This window comes from Podarcis erhardii (genome assembly GCF_964252035.2).
Source record: "Podarcis erhardii genome assembly, chromosome: 4".
Taxonomy (NCBI): Eukaryota; Metazoa; Chordata; class Lepidosauria; order Squamata; family Lacertidae; genus Podarcis; species Podarcis erhardii.
The window spans coordinates 103,790,924-103,803,983 of record NC_138508.1 but is presented as its reverse complement, the minus strand read 5'-3'; positions in this window follow the sequence as shown (position 1 = coordinate 103,803,983).

Genomic DNA, 13,060 nt, shown 5'->3' with positions numbered 1-13,060 from the left:
TTGATGCTTACAGGCATCAAATGATAAAATGATAAGTCACCTGGTATTTTTGTGAACTGACAAGAACAATTCAAGATAAGAATTTCAGCAGCTGTGCAATAAGATAATAGCTTGAGGCAAATATTCTCAGCTTCTGTTATAGGAGTGTTGTCATTTTTTAAATAGTATGTTATTTTTATCAGTCATGTGACTGTGGACAAAGTCATATACTCTGAAAAAAGCTAAAGGAGATACATATCATGACATTGTTTACTGTTGAATTGTCGTCGAACATGTCTATGCAGAAGAACAATTTTTTAAAACAAACCAATACATTTTTTCATGTGCCCATTGATTTGGCCTTTTTAAAATCATTTTGTCAGATGGTATGTTTGATATTGTTTTTTTTTTTAAAAAAATGATTTTTATTGAAAATTTTCAAATATACATTCCCGTCATTAAGTACCCATCATTGTAATCTTACATTCATTAACTTCCCTCCTTACACTCCCATAGTTCTTTAAATTTTCCCTTAATTTCTGCATATTCTAAAAGAAAAAAATCATTTAATTTAGTTTTGCCCCTGATTACTGTATGTTATACTGTTAGCATTTTCACTCATAAGCAAGTGACAGTTATTTTCCAAATACTCCACAAACATTTCCCATTCCTCTTTATGTACTTGATCTTCTTGCTCTCTTATTCTGCTGGTTAGGCCTGCTAACTCTGCACATTCTGTCATTTGAAGCTGCCATCCCTCTTTCTCCTTGTTTGATAGATTTTGACCAGAGGAGTAGAAGTAGAAAGATGTGATGACTTGTGAGACTCAACTACCGGCCAGTTTTCCACAACATGGCATTAACATTAACACTTTCCTACAGTTCTAAAGAGTTAGATGTCATACACTAATCTCAATTTGTGGACACACTTTAATGGGTTTCCAAATCTAAACCCCATTTTAACATCCATAAATGCCCCCTTTCTTGTGGTCATTGGTTCACACAGTGGATTTTGTTGTTCTGTTGCAAAGCCTCTGATATTTCAAATAAGCTTACAAATAAAATATATTTAAATTATAATTCTGCAAAATTTTGTAGAATACTGTAGGGAAATTGGAGGTGGTGGGATAATATTTTTTTACTGCAATGGATCCTAGCTTTTATAACATCCTCTTTCAACCATTATTAGTGACTAGTGGTCTTCTATGCAGGCTCACATCATTGCTCTCAATCTGCTTAATGGAAAACTCCAAGAAAGAGAGAGAAAGTAAAGAAAAACCAGGAGGTACATGAAGTTTAAATTAACCTTGTAAGCTTTGTGCTTTCCTCCGGTTCATTAATTTAAAAGCTACTGTAGGTCTGTTTCTAAAGAGAGAGCCAGTAACTTCCAGCAGTAACTATAAAAATGATCGCAAACCTGTAGTTTTAAAGTTTTTATTTTTTCCCCAGCATGAAAGCTTAATATAAAGGGAATTTGTTAATGTGAATGCCTGTAAGGGGATGACCAGTGAGCAGGCCAGGCCAGAAAAAGAATCCTCTCCAACATTTCATGGCTGAAAATAGAGATGTTCTGGTAAACATATAATGCTTGCAATTCTCATACCGATCTTTCCTTTCTCTCCTCGTGCATATTATGGATTGTTATTCTCTGCCTACTGTATCTGCTTGCTTGCTTGCTCTACAGCAGCTAGTTCTGGCTTCTCAAGCAGCAGGAGAGCATGTAGTTGACTTACGATAGGAGTTTCATTTTCTTTCTTTTTAATAAGAAAGTGTAATATTATGTGGAATCTCACAAAGGATGCTGTTGCATTCACGATTTAAAAACTGCCACTTAAATTTATTTGACAATATTTTACAATTTGGTGGGGTGCAAAGAAAAATGAAGGGAAGCTGGATACTGACATTTGTGTTTAAAACCTCCAGAAAGAATTAACATAGCAACAGCCTGGGTCCAGCCTAGGGATGGGGAAAACATGTAGTTCACATTTTAATCTAGATCACATCTATCTAGATCACACTTTCCAAGCTAATACATAAACTGAAAGACAGCTATCCTTTATAATGTACCCTTTGAATTCTGTGACACAATTATCCAACCAAAGATTTCATACAAATAAATGAATATGTTGGGGAGATCAGTAAAGCTGCCTGGTGGACATCATAATGAGGTCAGGAGAGTGGCACCCGCCCATCAGTCAAAGTTGGCCTAGGGAGGTGGTGGGGAGATAGGGACCAAGCAAAGACTGAGTTTGTCATACATCAGCTGCTGTGCTCAGAGTTCAGTTCTGCTTTCTGCAAGGTGCAGTTGCACTCGCTTGTGTGCCTAAACAAAGCTGTTGCCCTACCCATTCCAGTTTGCTCTGGCATGTAGCAAATTACTTCCTCCACTGATGAGATGGGAGTTCAGCTCTGGTTTCAAACCACAGGCTGCAACTGTGTCTCTGCATTAGGGTTGCCATATTCCAAAGCCCCAAAAGCTGGACACCCCTTCCTCATCCACCTGCTGGCCCCCACCTTCCCCATACCCTCCAACATTTCTCCAAAGAAAATAGGGACATCCTAAGCAAAAGTAAGACATTCCGGGATCAAATCAGAAACAGGGCTGGCTTTTCTAAATCAGGGATGTCCCTGGAAAATAGGGACACTTGGAGGGTCTGCTTCCCTCCCCTCTCTTCCCTTTGCTTTCTTCATCCTCCTGCCTTCTGGAAGATGGAAGGCCAAGCAGCCCCAGGAAGGCCAGGCCAGGAAAGGCTGCTGGAATCTCCGCCAGGCTTAAGACTGCCCACATAAAAGACAAAAATACTCCCCGAGGGGCATGCTGGTTCCCCAAAAGAGCACATGTCCAGGAAAACCCAAACGTATGGCAGCCCTACACATGCCTCATACTTGACATCACATGTGATACCAGGTGTGGGGCAGGTAGGCATGGTTTCAGGGAAATGGCCTTGTGGCCCAAATGAAGAGGCATAGAATAATAGGATATTAGAGCTGGAAGGGACCACAAGGTTTATCTAGTCCAACCCCTGCAATGCAGCAATCTTGTTGCCCTACGTGGGGCTTGAACCCTTGAGATTAAGCTTCTCATTCTCTACCAACTGAACTATTCCTTCCTAGTTTATGGTGGGCCAAAGTTTCCCTAGCCCTGCTCAAGATTATGAAATACTCTTCCAGAGAGGTTCAGCTGCTCTCTTTATTGCTGGCCCTGAAGTAGTTACTGACAACTGTGTTGTTTCAGCAGACATTTTTATTTCAGTTTCCTACTCGTTTGTTTTTGTTTTTGTTTTATTGTTGGCAGCTTGTTGTTTGATCATACATCCTATTGTTTGTGTTGTATCTTAAGATATGGTAAGTGATTTTTTTGTAAGCATTTTTTTCTAAAAGGCAGGATATAAATGTTAACATAGGTAACTATTTATAATAGCAACCCCAGTGCACAGGTTGTGCTAACCCTGACAATTCCCCCCTCCACCAAAGCAAAAGTAGGTTGAAGCAGAAACAGAGATTTACAAAGGAGATGAAGTAAAAATAGCATCTGTTCCTGATAAATAAACATAGCTGAAATGTATGAAAATGGGGAAATACATAGAAAGACTTATCTTCTGATGGGACAAGGCAGGAGAGAAGGAAGAAGAAATGTGAACCTTTTGAAAGCCAGTCCCTACAATATGTTTTTTTTATTGTGTGATCTGTGCTGTGGCTTTATCTCATAATGAGGATTATTTTGTGTGCCTGGAGCTTGTTGCAGGCAAGTAATTCATATAAATAGGCTTCGCTGCGGCTTGATCATAACTTAAAGTATGTTTATGACCCATGTAAAATGGTCCTGGAACACTATCTGAGCAAATTAAAGGTGTAATTCTCACTTACCTTATCCTTTGCTGAATCAGAAGACATCTTCAAGGCTGGTGTGGTACTGCCCTCCACACAGGAAGCACTTTCTGGTGAAAGCCATTATTGTAAGAAGATTGTATAAAGACACTGAGATGGACTGTATGAAACACCTGGAGATTGGGCTATTGCAGAGAAATGATGGCAAGCATTCTGTATTTTCAGAGTTGCATATACAAAACACCCACCAGCCTGATATAGGGCTCCCGTAAAATACTGCATCCTCATCTCAAATAGGCTCCTAAAAGCCAAAGACAGTAATTTACTTGGGATATATTGGATTTGGGCAAATCCTGAATAAAAAGGAACTGAAGAAGAATGTCTACAAAACATATTTGGAGGGACATTTGAAATGATCTGGGGCACTTAACTGCATACAATTTGCATGCAAAAATTAAAACCTTTCTCCCCAAGCTTGTCATATAAGGTCAAACTTCCAAGAGAGAATGATTTCACTAGGGCTCTCCACTAACTTTGCTTTAACAAAGGGGTATTGGCTTGCTCTTGTCTGTTCTCAGCCCTTTGCTAGTTCTGCTAGTGCGACTAGATGTTAGACATCCGCATCCTTCTGCCACACACTCACTCCTGTCAAATCTTATTTCCTGTGACTTATGGTGCCACAGAAGCCTGAAATTGTGTTTGTCCAAAACTCCCTAGCAACTGCACCCAACCTTCTGCACTTTTGAATGTTAAACCCTCTGCCTCATGGTCCCATTCTTGTCCTAATGGGAATTCAGATGGTTCAAGTTCTAGCGCTGGCGGGAGTATCTCAATCAGATGTACCAGCTTGCAGACCCTCCAAGTGTCCCTATTTTCTGGGGACATCCCTGATTTAGAGAAGCCATCCCAGTTTCTGATTTCATCCTGGAATTCCTTAGGATGTCCCGTTCCTTAGGCTGTCCCTATCTGAATCGGAGAAATGTTGGTGGGTATGGAGTTATCCAACCCCCTGAGCCATTTGAAGGCAATCCTGTATAAGGAAGTTTTTTTCCTATTGTTTCTAATGTTTAATATATATATTTATATATGTTGGAAGCTGCCTAGAGTGCTGGGCTACCCCAGCAAGATGTGTGGGATATACGGTAAATAGTAAAATTATCATTAGGGAATGGGATGTTCCTATTTTCATTGGAGAAATGTTGGAGGGTTTGAGCTTGGCCCCGTGACTGTGGGCACTCGGGGCCGTGGATGCCATGGAGTGTTCATGGCCCTGGTGCTGAAATTTGTGGGTGCCTAGCTGGTGGCGCTGTGGTCTAAACCACTGAACCTCTTGGGCTTTCTGATCGGAAGGTCGGTGGTTCGAATCCCCATGACAGGATGAGCTCCTGTTGCTCAGTCCCAGCTCCTGCCAACCTAGCAGTTCGAAAGCATGTCAAAGTGCAAGTAGATAAATAGGTACCGCTCCGGCGGGACGGTAAACGCCGTTTGCATGCGCTGCTCTGGTTTCGCCAGAAGCAGCTTAGTCATGGCTTAGTCATGACCCAGAAAAACTGTCTGCGGACAAACACCGGCTCCCTCAGGCAGTAAAGCAAGATGAGCACCGCAACCCCAGAGTCGTTCGCGACTGGACTTAAGTATCAGGGGTCCTTTACCTTTTAGCCCCTTAATGGGGAATTTTGTGGGTACTCGGGCACCCAGGACCCCAGGGAGTCAGCACCTATGATCTCAATGCAACTCTTCAGAAATAGCCCCAAAGGTAGGAGCAGTAGCACTGTAACACAGTGCCCTCCCACCTCCCAACGCATGGAGCTGTTATGGAATGATGTCATTGTCAATGAAATTAAAAGCTGCTGAGAGGCCAAGGAGAAACAGGAAAGTTGTACTCTTTCTGTTTGTCTCCCAACATCTAGCAATGGTTACCTACTTTGCTTCATTAATTTTCTTGATTGTGGAAATACAGGTATTCCAAGGTCCATTGTATTTGGTGTCAGGGTAACATCTAGAAAGTAGTCTTGAGCACTTATTAAGCTCCCCCTTGCTTGCATTTCTCATGTGTAGGACATTACCATGTTGACTCAGAGGTGAGTGTTTCCTGCAACAGCTGTGTTTCAGAAAACACTGTGGTCTGTAAAGAAACCCCAGCCTACAAATTCCTGCTCATGTGTCAGGATACCTGCACAACTACTTTTCTGCAGCCCCTAGATGCATTGGCTTTTATTTACTTTTGACCATGTACAGTGCATGGTTCTTTAAAGAAGTGGTGATTTTGGGAGCAAGGTTAATAGTGTGTCCCCACTCCACATGCTAATGCAAATAACACATGAATGGGCTTTAGAGTCATTGAAATCAATTGCCAAAGCTGAGGTTCAAGCTGCATTTTAAACAAAAAGTGGAGGCTTTGCAGCACATAGGAAGTTGTTTTTTACTGATCGGGCAAGACCAGAAAATTAGGCACCTGGGATTTATTCTGACTAGTCTAGAGTCCTCATACAGCCTGCAAATCACTGTGGTCCCTCTCCTGTAGTAAGAATGATACTCAAAAGTTGCAACTTCTTCTCCCACTTTGCCTTCCGCAGCAGAGTTTTGGTTAGCATTCTATTGTTCCTTTATGATTGAACAAGAAAGGACAAGTAACTGGATGTCAGGGTAACATCCAGTAGGGAATCCCTGGACCCACTCTTACCTATTTCTTCCTTCAATCCTTTTGTGAAGTTTATTTTATGGATCTGAAGACAAGTCTGTGGGTTTGTTGTTTGGATAAGATTTAAATATTACTGAAAACCCATTAGTAACAGAGACGCTTTTCATAGCTTAAAAAAGTTAGCTGGATTTATGTGGAACAGGTCCTTAGCATCGTGTTAGTAATACAATAAAGGACATTTGAAGTTAGAATATTTTTATAGGGTGCATGGAGCAAACAAGGGCTAGCACGATGAAATGGGAAAGCTCTTAAGAATGTAGAATATTATCAAAGGAATATATATATATATATATATATATATATATATATATATATGGCAGAATTTGTGCCAGATTTTCTATAAGGCAGGAATTCAAACATCATCTGGTCAATGTTATTTTGCTACTTTGAGTTCTCTTATCATTTATAATATGGACCTTGGGTTATATTAATAGGCTCAATCTGATGTTGAATGCACAAGCTTTCTCTGGTCACTTGTGTTAATGTAATTGTGGTCAGAGTTTCTATCTGAATTTCAGTTACAATTGCAGATATTTTATAGGCAGCCTAAAAGGTACCAGCTTTTCCATACGTTATTGGAATAACTATTAAGCAGAATTAGGAATGTGCCAGCTAAAGGCTTAAAGAGAGCCTACATTATGGAAAAGCACTAAGTGCAGAGGGATAGTTTATAGTATCTCATTATATTGGTCATCAGCAAATCCTTGCATGCAAATATGAGGGGAAGAGCCAGCTGGAAGGAGTTGGTCTTCGTCCTCCTAGTGGTGGAGCATCAGCTAATGCAATAGAGTGATCTATTTCAGCATCTGGGCTACAGATAAGAAGAATAAATCAAGCGACCAGTGGTGTGAGGCACTAAACACCCCTGGAAAGATGGAACCCCAAGTATATATGTCATTAAAATACTTTATCTTGCTTGTAGCCTAACATAAATGTTTTGAGTTGGATTTAACACTTCAGTATTTATTGGCACTGCAGCAAAAGGCTACGAGAGGAACACAAACTTATCTGTAGCTACTGCTCTGCTGGGGGCATTTTTTCCCCAGAAGCAGAGATTAAGCAGACAGTTTTGATATTTTTAGAGCAGAACAATACTTTACAGAGAAAACTTAGGTTCCATGATGAGTCGTCCCCACTCTGTGGTTCAACTCGTCCCATGTCCTGACTTCATTGTGATTTGCATTTCTCTTTCTTCCTGCCGGGGCAACCATTCCTCTTGGGGAGCATGGCTGGTGAGGTGATTTATTAGGTGAAGCTTCCGGCTGCTATAATATTACAACAGAGGAGGTGAGGCCTTCCCTTTATTGCTGGGGATGTGCAGGGCAGCCAGGGTAGAGTTGCCATATTTTGAAGAGCAAAAAAGAGGACACATTTGCTGACTGCTAGGTCATACACTGACTGGCAGCAGCTCCCCAGGGCTTCATGCAGGGCTCTTTTCCCAGCCACAACGGGAGATGCTGGAGATTGGATCAGGGCCTTCTGCATTCAGAGTAGATGCTCTGCCACTGAGCTTTGGCCGTAAAACAAACAGAAGATCACATGAGCAGGGAGATGATGGACAAACCCTGGATGAGGCTCCCAATCCCAGGAAGTCCTTAGGCAGATGCTGGGCAGCCACCGTAGTGTAGGGGGTAAAACGCTGGACTTGGAGGGGGGGACAAAAGCCATGCAGTGGGCAACGGAGGGGAGAAAGAGGCAAGCCCTTGGAGGGACTCAGGGGAGAAAGGGGAGAGAATGGAAGAGGGATCCCAGCAGAAGGAAAGAGGGGGAAGGAAATGAAGAGGGTCCAGAGGAGAAGGAGAGGGGAGGGATGGGGGAGGGCATCCAAGCAGGAGGTAGGAGGCAAAGGACTGAAAAAGCCACTCAGGAGGAAAACTCATTTGCATCAGGAGGAAAACTCATTTGGAAAAAGTCAGGGAGCACAGCAGAGATGCAGGTAAAGGAGGGAAGGGGCAGAATTAAATCAATAAGTCCCAGTTGAGGGAAAGGAGCCAAAGATAGCCTCCTTTTCTGGACAAGGGGAAGAAGGGTAGTTGTGCAGGGGGGAGAGATCATTGGATGGAAAAAGAGAGAGGGAAAGGGGGGGGTGCAGAGGAGGCATGCCAGGGGAGGGAGCCAGAGAGAGAGAGGCTGCTACCGATTTTGTCCGGGGGGGGGGGGGGGGCTTTGATCAGGAAGTGCTGAGAGGAGGCTGCCTGTCTCTGGGTCCCCCTCCCTCCTGCTCTGTCCCTTTCTCCCTCTCACACACTCGCGCACACACAAACAAGGACGCCTGGGGGTGGGGTGGGCAGGGGGCACTTGTGCAACAAGGAGTGGGGCTTGGAGGATGCTGAAGGGCAAGCTAGCACTCTTGACATTTTGCCACATTTTACAGTTCTGCTCGGACATAAATTTTATGCCTGAAAAAGAGGACATGTCCGGGAAAATCCAAACATAAGGCAACCTAGGCTAGGGATGGGGGAAAAAATTGATTCAGTTCACATTTAAAGGTGAACCTTCCAAATTTACCCCTTTTTTTAACAATATGTGAATTGAAGCAGAGCCATCCTTTTGACATTAGCACTTCTCTGAATCTTGTGGTGTAGTTTTCCAATTAATGTGCCCCGACATGCATATAGTAGGATACAGTATGCCTAAAAATGTGTACAGGAACCTACCCCCAGCATGTGACAGCACTTTTAAGACTCATTAATTAAAACGGAAGAGTTTTACATTTTTGCCTTTGAACTTTAGTTTGTTTAATTTTGATTTCAATGTGTTTATGTCTGTTTTGGCACTGTACTCACTAGCCCCACAGCAAGATGGGTGGGGTATAATAATAATAATAATAATAATAATAATAATAATAATAATAATAATTGCTACTGGTATATTACGGTATCCAGTCTGCATGTAATCATGCAAGTTGAATAGTATTTTGATATCTTCTTTCTACATAATGGAGAAAGATTAGCCTTGTTGCCATCACTTCATATATAGACAGAGATGCCTCATTAAGTTATAAGCAAGACGTTTGGAAGCCTTACTAGAAATCTATGTCAATTTTAGAACCTTTTGCCCAAATGAGTGAATGAAATAGAGCCATTAACACAGAGATTGGGAGATTCACTGGGGGTGTTCAATGCTTAAGGCCCTCAGGAAGGTGCAAAATGCATACAGTGGGTTCCCATGAGATCTATACCTTCCACAATATTTTGTTATTGAAATGCTGTTAGAATTGCATAGGATTCTGTCTCAGGGAAGCAGCAACTACCAGCACTGTGCCTGGCAAATTACCACTGAACTTTCACCTGAATCATTCCACTGATCTACTGCTCACATCTTTTACTAGGTTTGGTTTTATATTTATTTTACACAATGTTCTAATTGTTTTTAACTGCTGTTCATAATTCTAGCCATACTTGGAAGTTTATATGGCTATTATATTTCTTTAAATAATCTTCAAAGTATTTCTACTCCTCCCTTATAGGGGACTTATCTTGGTTTCTTATCCTTGCTGTCATAGTAGCTGACTCCTCATATTCTATTAATTTATTTTGTCAGTCCTCTTTTGTAGTGATTCCTTTATCCTTCCATTTTTGTGCATAAATTATTCTAGCCACTGAAGTCACATAAAGAGAGACAAAATACTCTCTTGGGAATTTCACCATTTGTTATACCTAATAGTAAGCTCTCCGGTTTTGCTTTGTTTTTTGGAAAATGTCAGCCTTAACATATTGTAAATAATTTCCCAGTATTCTTCAGCTTACTTACATAACCACCACATATGTATAAAGGTTCCCCCTATCTCTTGCATTTCCAACATAGTTTAGATACCTTTTTTAATATATTTTCACAAGTTTGCTTGAGGTGAGTGAGGTACCATCTATACATCATATGTGTGTGTGTGTGTGTGTGTGTGTGTGTGTGTGTGTAAATTCTCCTTTAGAGTATAACATGCTGAAAAATTCATTGTTATGTTCCACAGTCTCTCCCATGCTGTCATTTCTATATTGTGACCTATATCAGTTGCCCAATGAATCGTGGTTGCCTTTATCATTTCATCCTTGGTCTTGCACTCTAGCAGAATTTTATAAATTTTGGAGGTTAGTTTTTCTTTATAATGACTTTTTCAAACCCTTTTTCTTAATCTTTTAAAAATACCTCATTCACCTGATAATATTGGAACCAACCCCTCCTCCACTGTGGATTTCATTAGTCTTTTATGACACATTTATTGTAGTTTGATTTTAGATATCTTGTTGGGAAATGCCCAGCATTACAATTTAATGAACAGTTTATAATTCTAGTAAATAAGCTACATGACTACCCAGCACCACAGCCAGACATGATACAGGGAAAAAGATAGCTGCCATGTGGGCCAATGGCCAATCTTTTCCCTCCCCCTGGAGTAGAGTTTCACTCAATTTGCATTTTAAAGTGAAACAACCTAGTTCACATATCTCAGAGAATGAAGTTAGCAGGCTGCTCGTCTCTGAATGCAGTTTCACTTCAAAAATGTATGCAAAAATATATATTCTTAATGAGTAAAACAGTAGAGAGATACATGTAAAAAGCATGTAAATATATATACATTAGGTAAAGGGGTATACCCAGGGTTTTTTTTTTTCAGCTGGAACATGCTGGGATGCAGTTCCAGCACCTCTCCAACTATCAAATCCACTTTCACCCAATAAAATCCACAGTTCCAGCTGTGTTTCCACTGAGAACGTCAACTGCAGGGAGCCTGCATGTTCCTGCTCATGCACACACCGCCAGCCTAGGTGCACCCAGTAACACCTCTCGCTTCAGGCACCTTTGTGTGCAGGCAGCCCGGCTGTGAGGGGTTTGCTGGCAGGAGGTGAAAAAGGGTTCCCTCTCTGCCTTGTACACAGACCTTGGGGGGAAGGACTGGCTGGGAGGCCGGTGGAGCCAGCTTAAGAAAGGAGGCAGCGGCAGCAAGGGAGGAAAAAGCTCCCAAGCACCTTGAAGCAGGGTGCGGCCAGTTGCATTTGGAGGGGTTTGGAGTGGCTCCCCTAAACTAGCCTGCTGCCTTAAGTGAAGTGGAGGGTGCTCTCCTGCCACCATTGTCAAAGTTGGGGCAACCCAGTTGTGGGATAGAAAGCTGTCAGTCAAGTCCAACATTCCAAGAGGACTAACTGCCTCTATGTGACAGGCAGTTTTGTCAGTTGGTCGGTTGCTGCAAGGAGTGTTAACTGGTAACGACTCAGATGCAGTCTTCTCATGATTCACTACTATATAGTAAAAACAAAATAAAAAAAATTCCTTCCAGTAGCACCTTAAAGACCAACTAAGTTAGTTCTTGGTATGAGCTTTCGTGTGCATGCACGAAATATATATAGAAGGGTCTGGTGACTTCTGTTTCAGTGTATCTGAAGAAGTGTGCATGCACTTTGACTATGGCAGACCAACACGGCTACCTATCTGTAACTGGTACTATATAGTATATAGTTTATCTATTATGTAACCTAAGCCTACCTTAAGGAACAACTCTGTAAACCTGAATGAATCTGATAGTAAAGTAGTTTATGTTAATATGATTCAGATTCATGTGTGTTTTCTTTAAGAGGGACAGAAAGGGATTATCAACCAGGAAGGTATAATTCTTGATAGGACTCAAACGAGTTAGCAACCTGCTTGTCACTGCATAAATTCAAACAGGGGATTGTTTAAACTCTGCTAAATTATATAAACGTTCCCACACCAGTCAGATGGGCAAGGTATAAATTATAAAAATATTACTATTATTAAGTCAAATACAATTTGAATTGAAATTCATTGCGATTCAAATTCAGTTGCCTTTGTATGTCAAATGGGGAAGGGCACAATCTTGTCCTTCCCCTCAGGTAGCAACAGCAAAATATCTTGGATTTGCCCAGGACAAAGAATAATCAATTTCTGTTGCAAGTGATACTATGGAATGCCAATAGTTCTAAGAGCAGAACGTTTGACAGAGTTCTCTGTCTTCTGCTGCAGGTGCCAGAGTTTTATCATATGCTGTTCCAGTCATTTCCTTCTTTTTAATGTGTACTCCATACTTGATGTTTTAAAACCATGGGGAAAACTGAGTGAAATGTAATGTGTAAATCAGCCCTTTGAGAGGCTGATATAAAACTCTGGAAAAGAATGATAACATGCTAAGTACTTCCAGTCCCCAAATATGCCAGTGTGCATCACATCACAGAATAAAACTAGAAAAGCATCACACTAAGAGCCCGGATTCAAACTTCTCTTGCTTATAATCGTCCTCTTGTTACTGTTTCAAAGGTATATTTGAGAAATCTGATAGAAAGTGTTTGTATGTTTATTAGAATTAGTTGTGTGCTACAGCTCCAAGATTGGAGCAGGGAAGATATCACTCAGTTCATATTTAAAGACACATTTTAAATTCGCACTTTACAAAGACTGAAACATATCCATCCATTGAAATGAACACTTCTCTGAATTTCATAATAGTTTCCAGCCAAGTAATATGTCAGAGAACTGACATCGGAGTGAGAGGTGGAGGCAAGGCTTCCGAGTGATGCTGGAGAGGGGACCAGCAGAGGGGAAG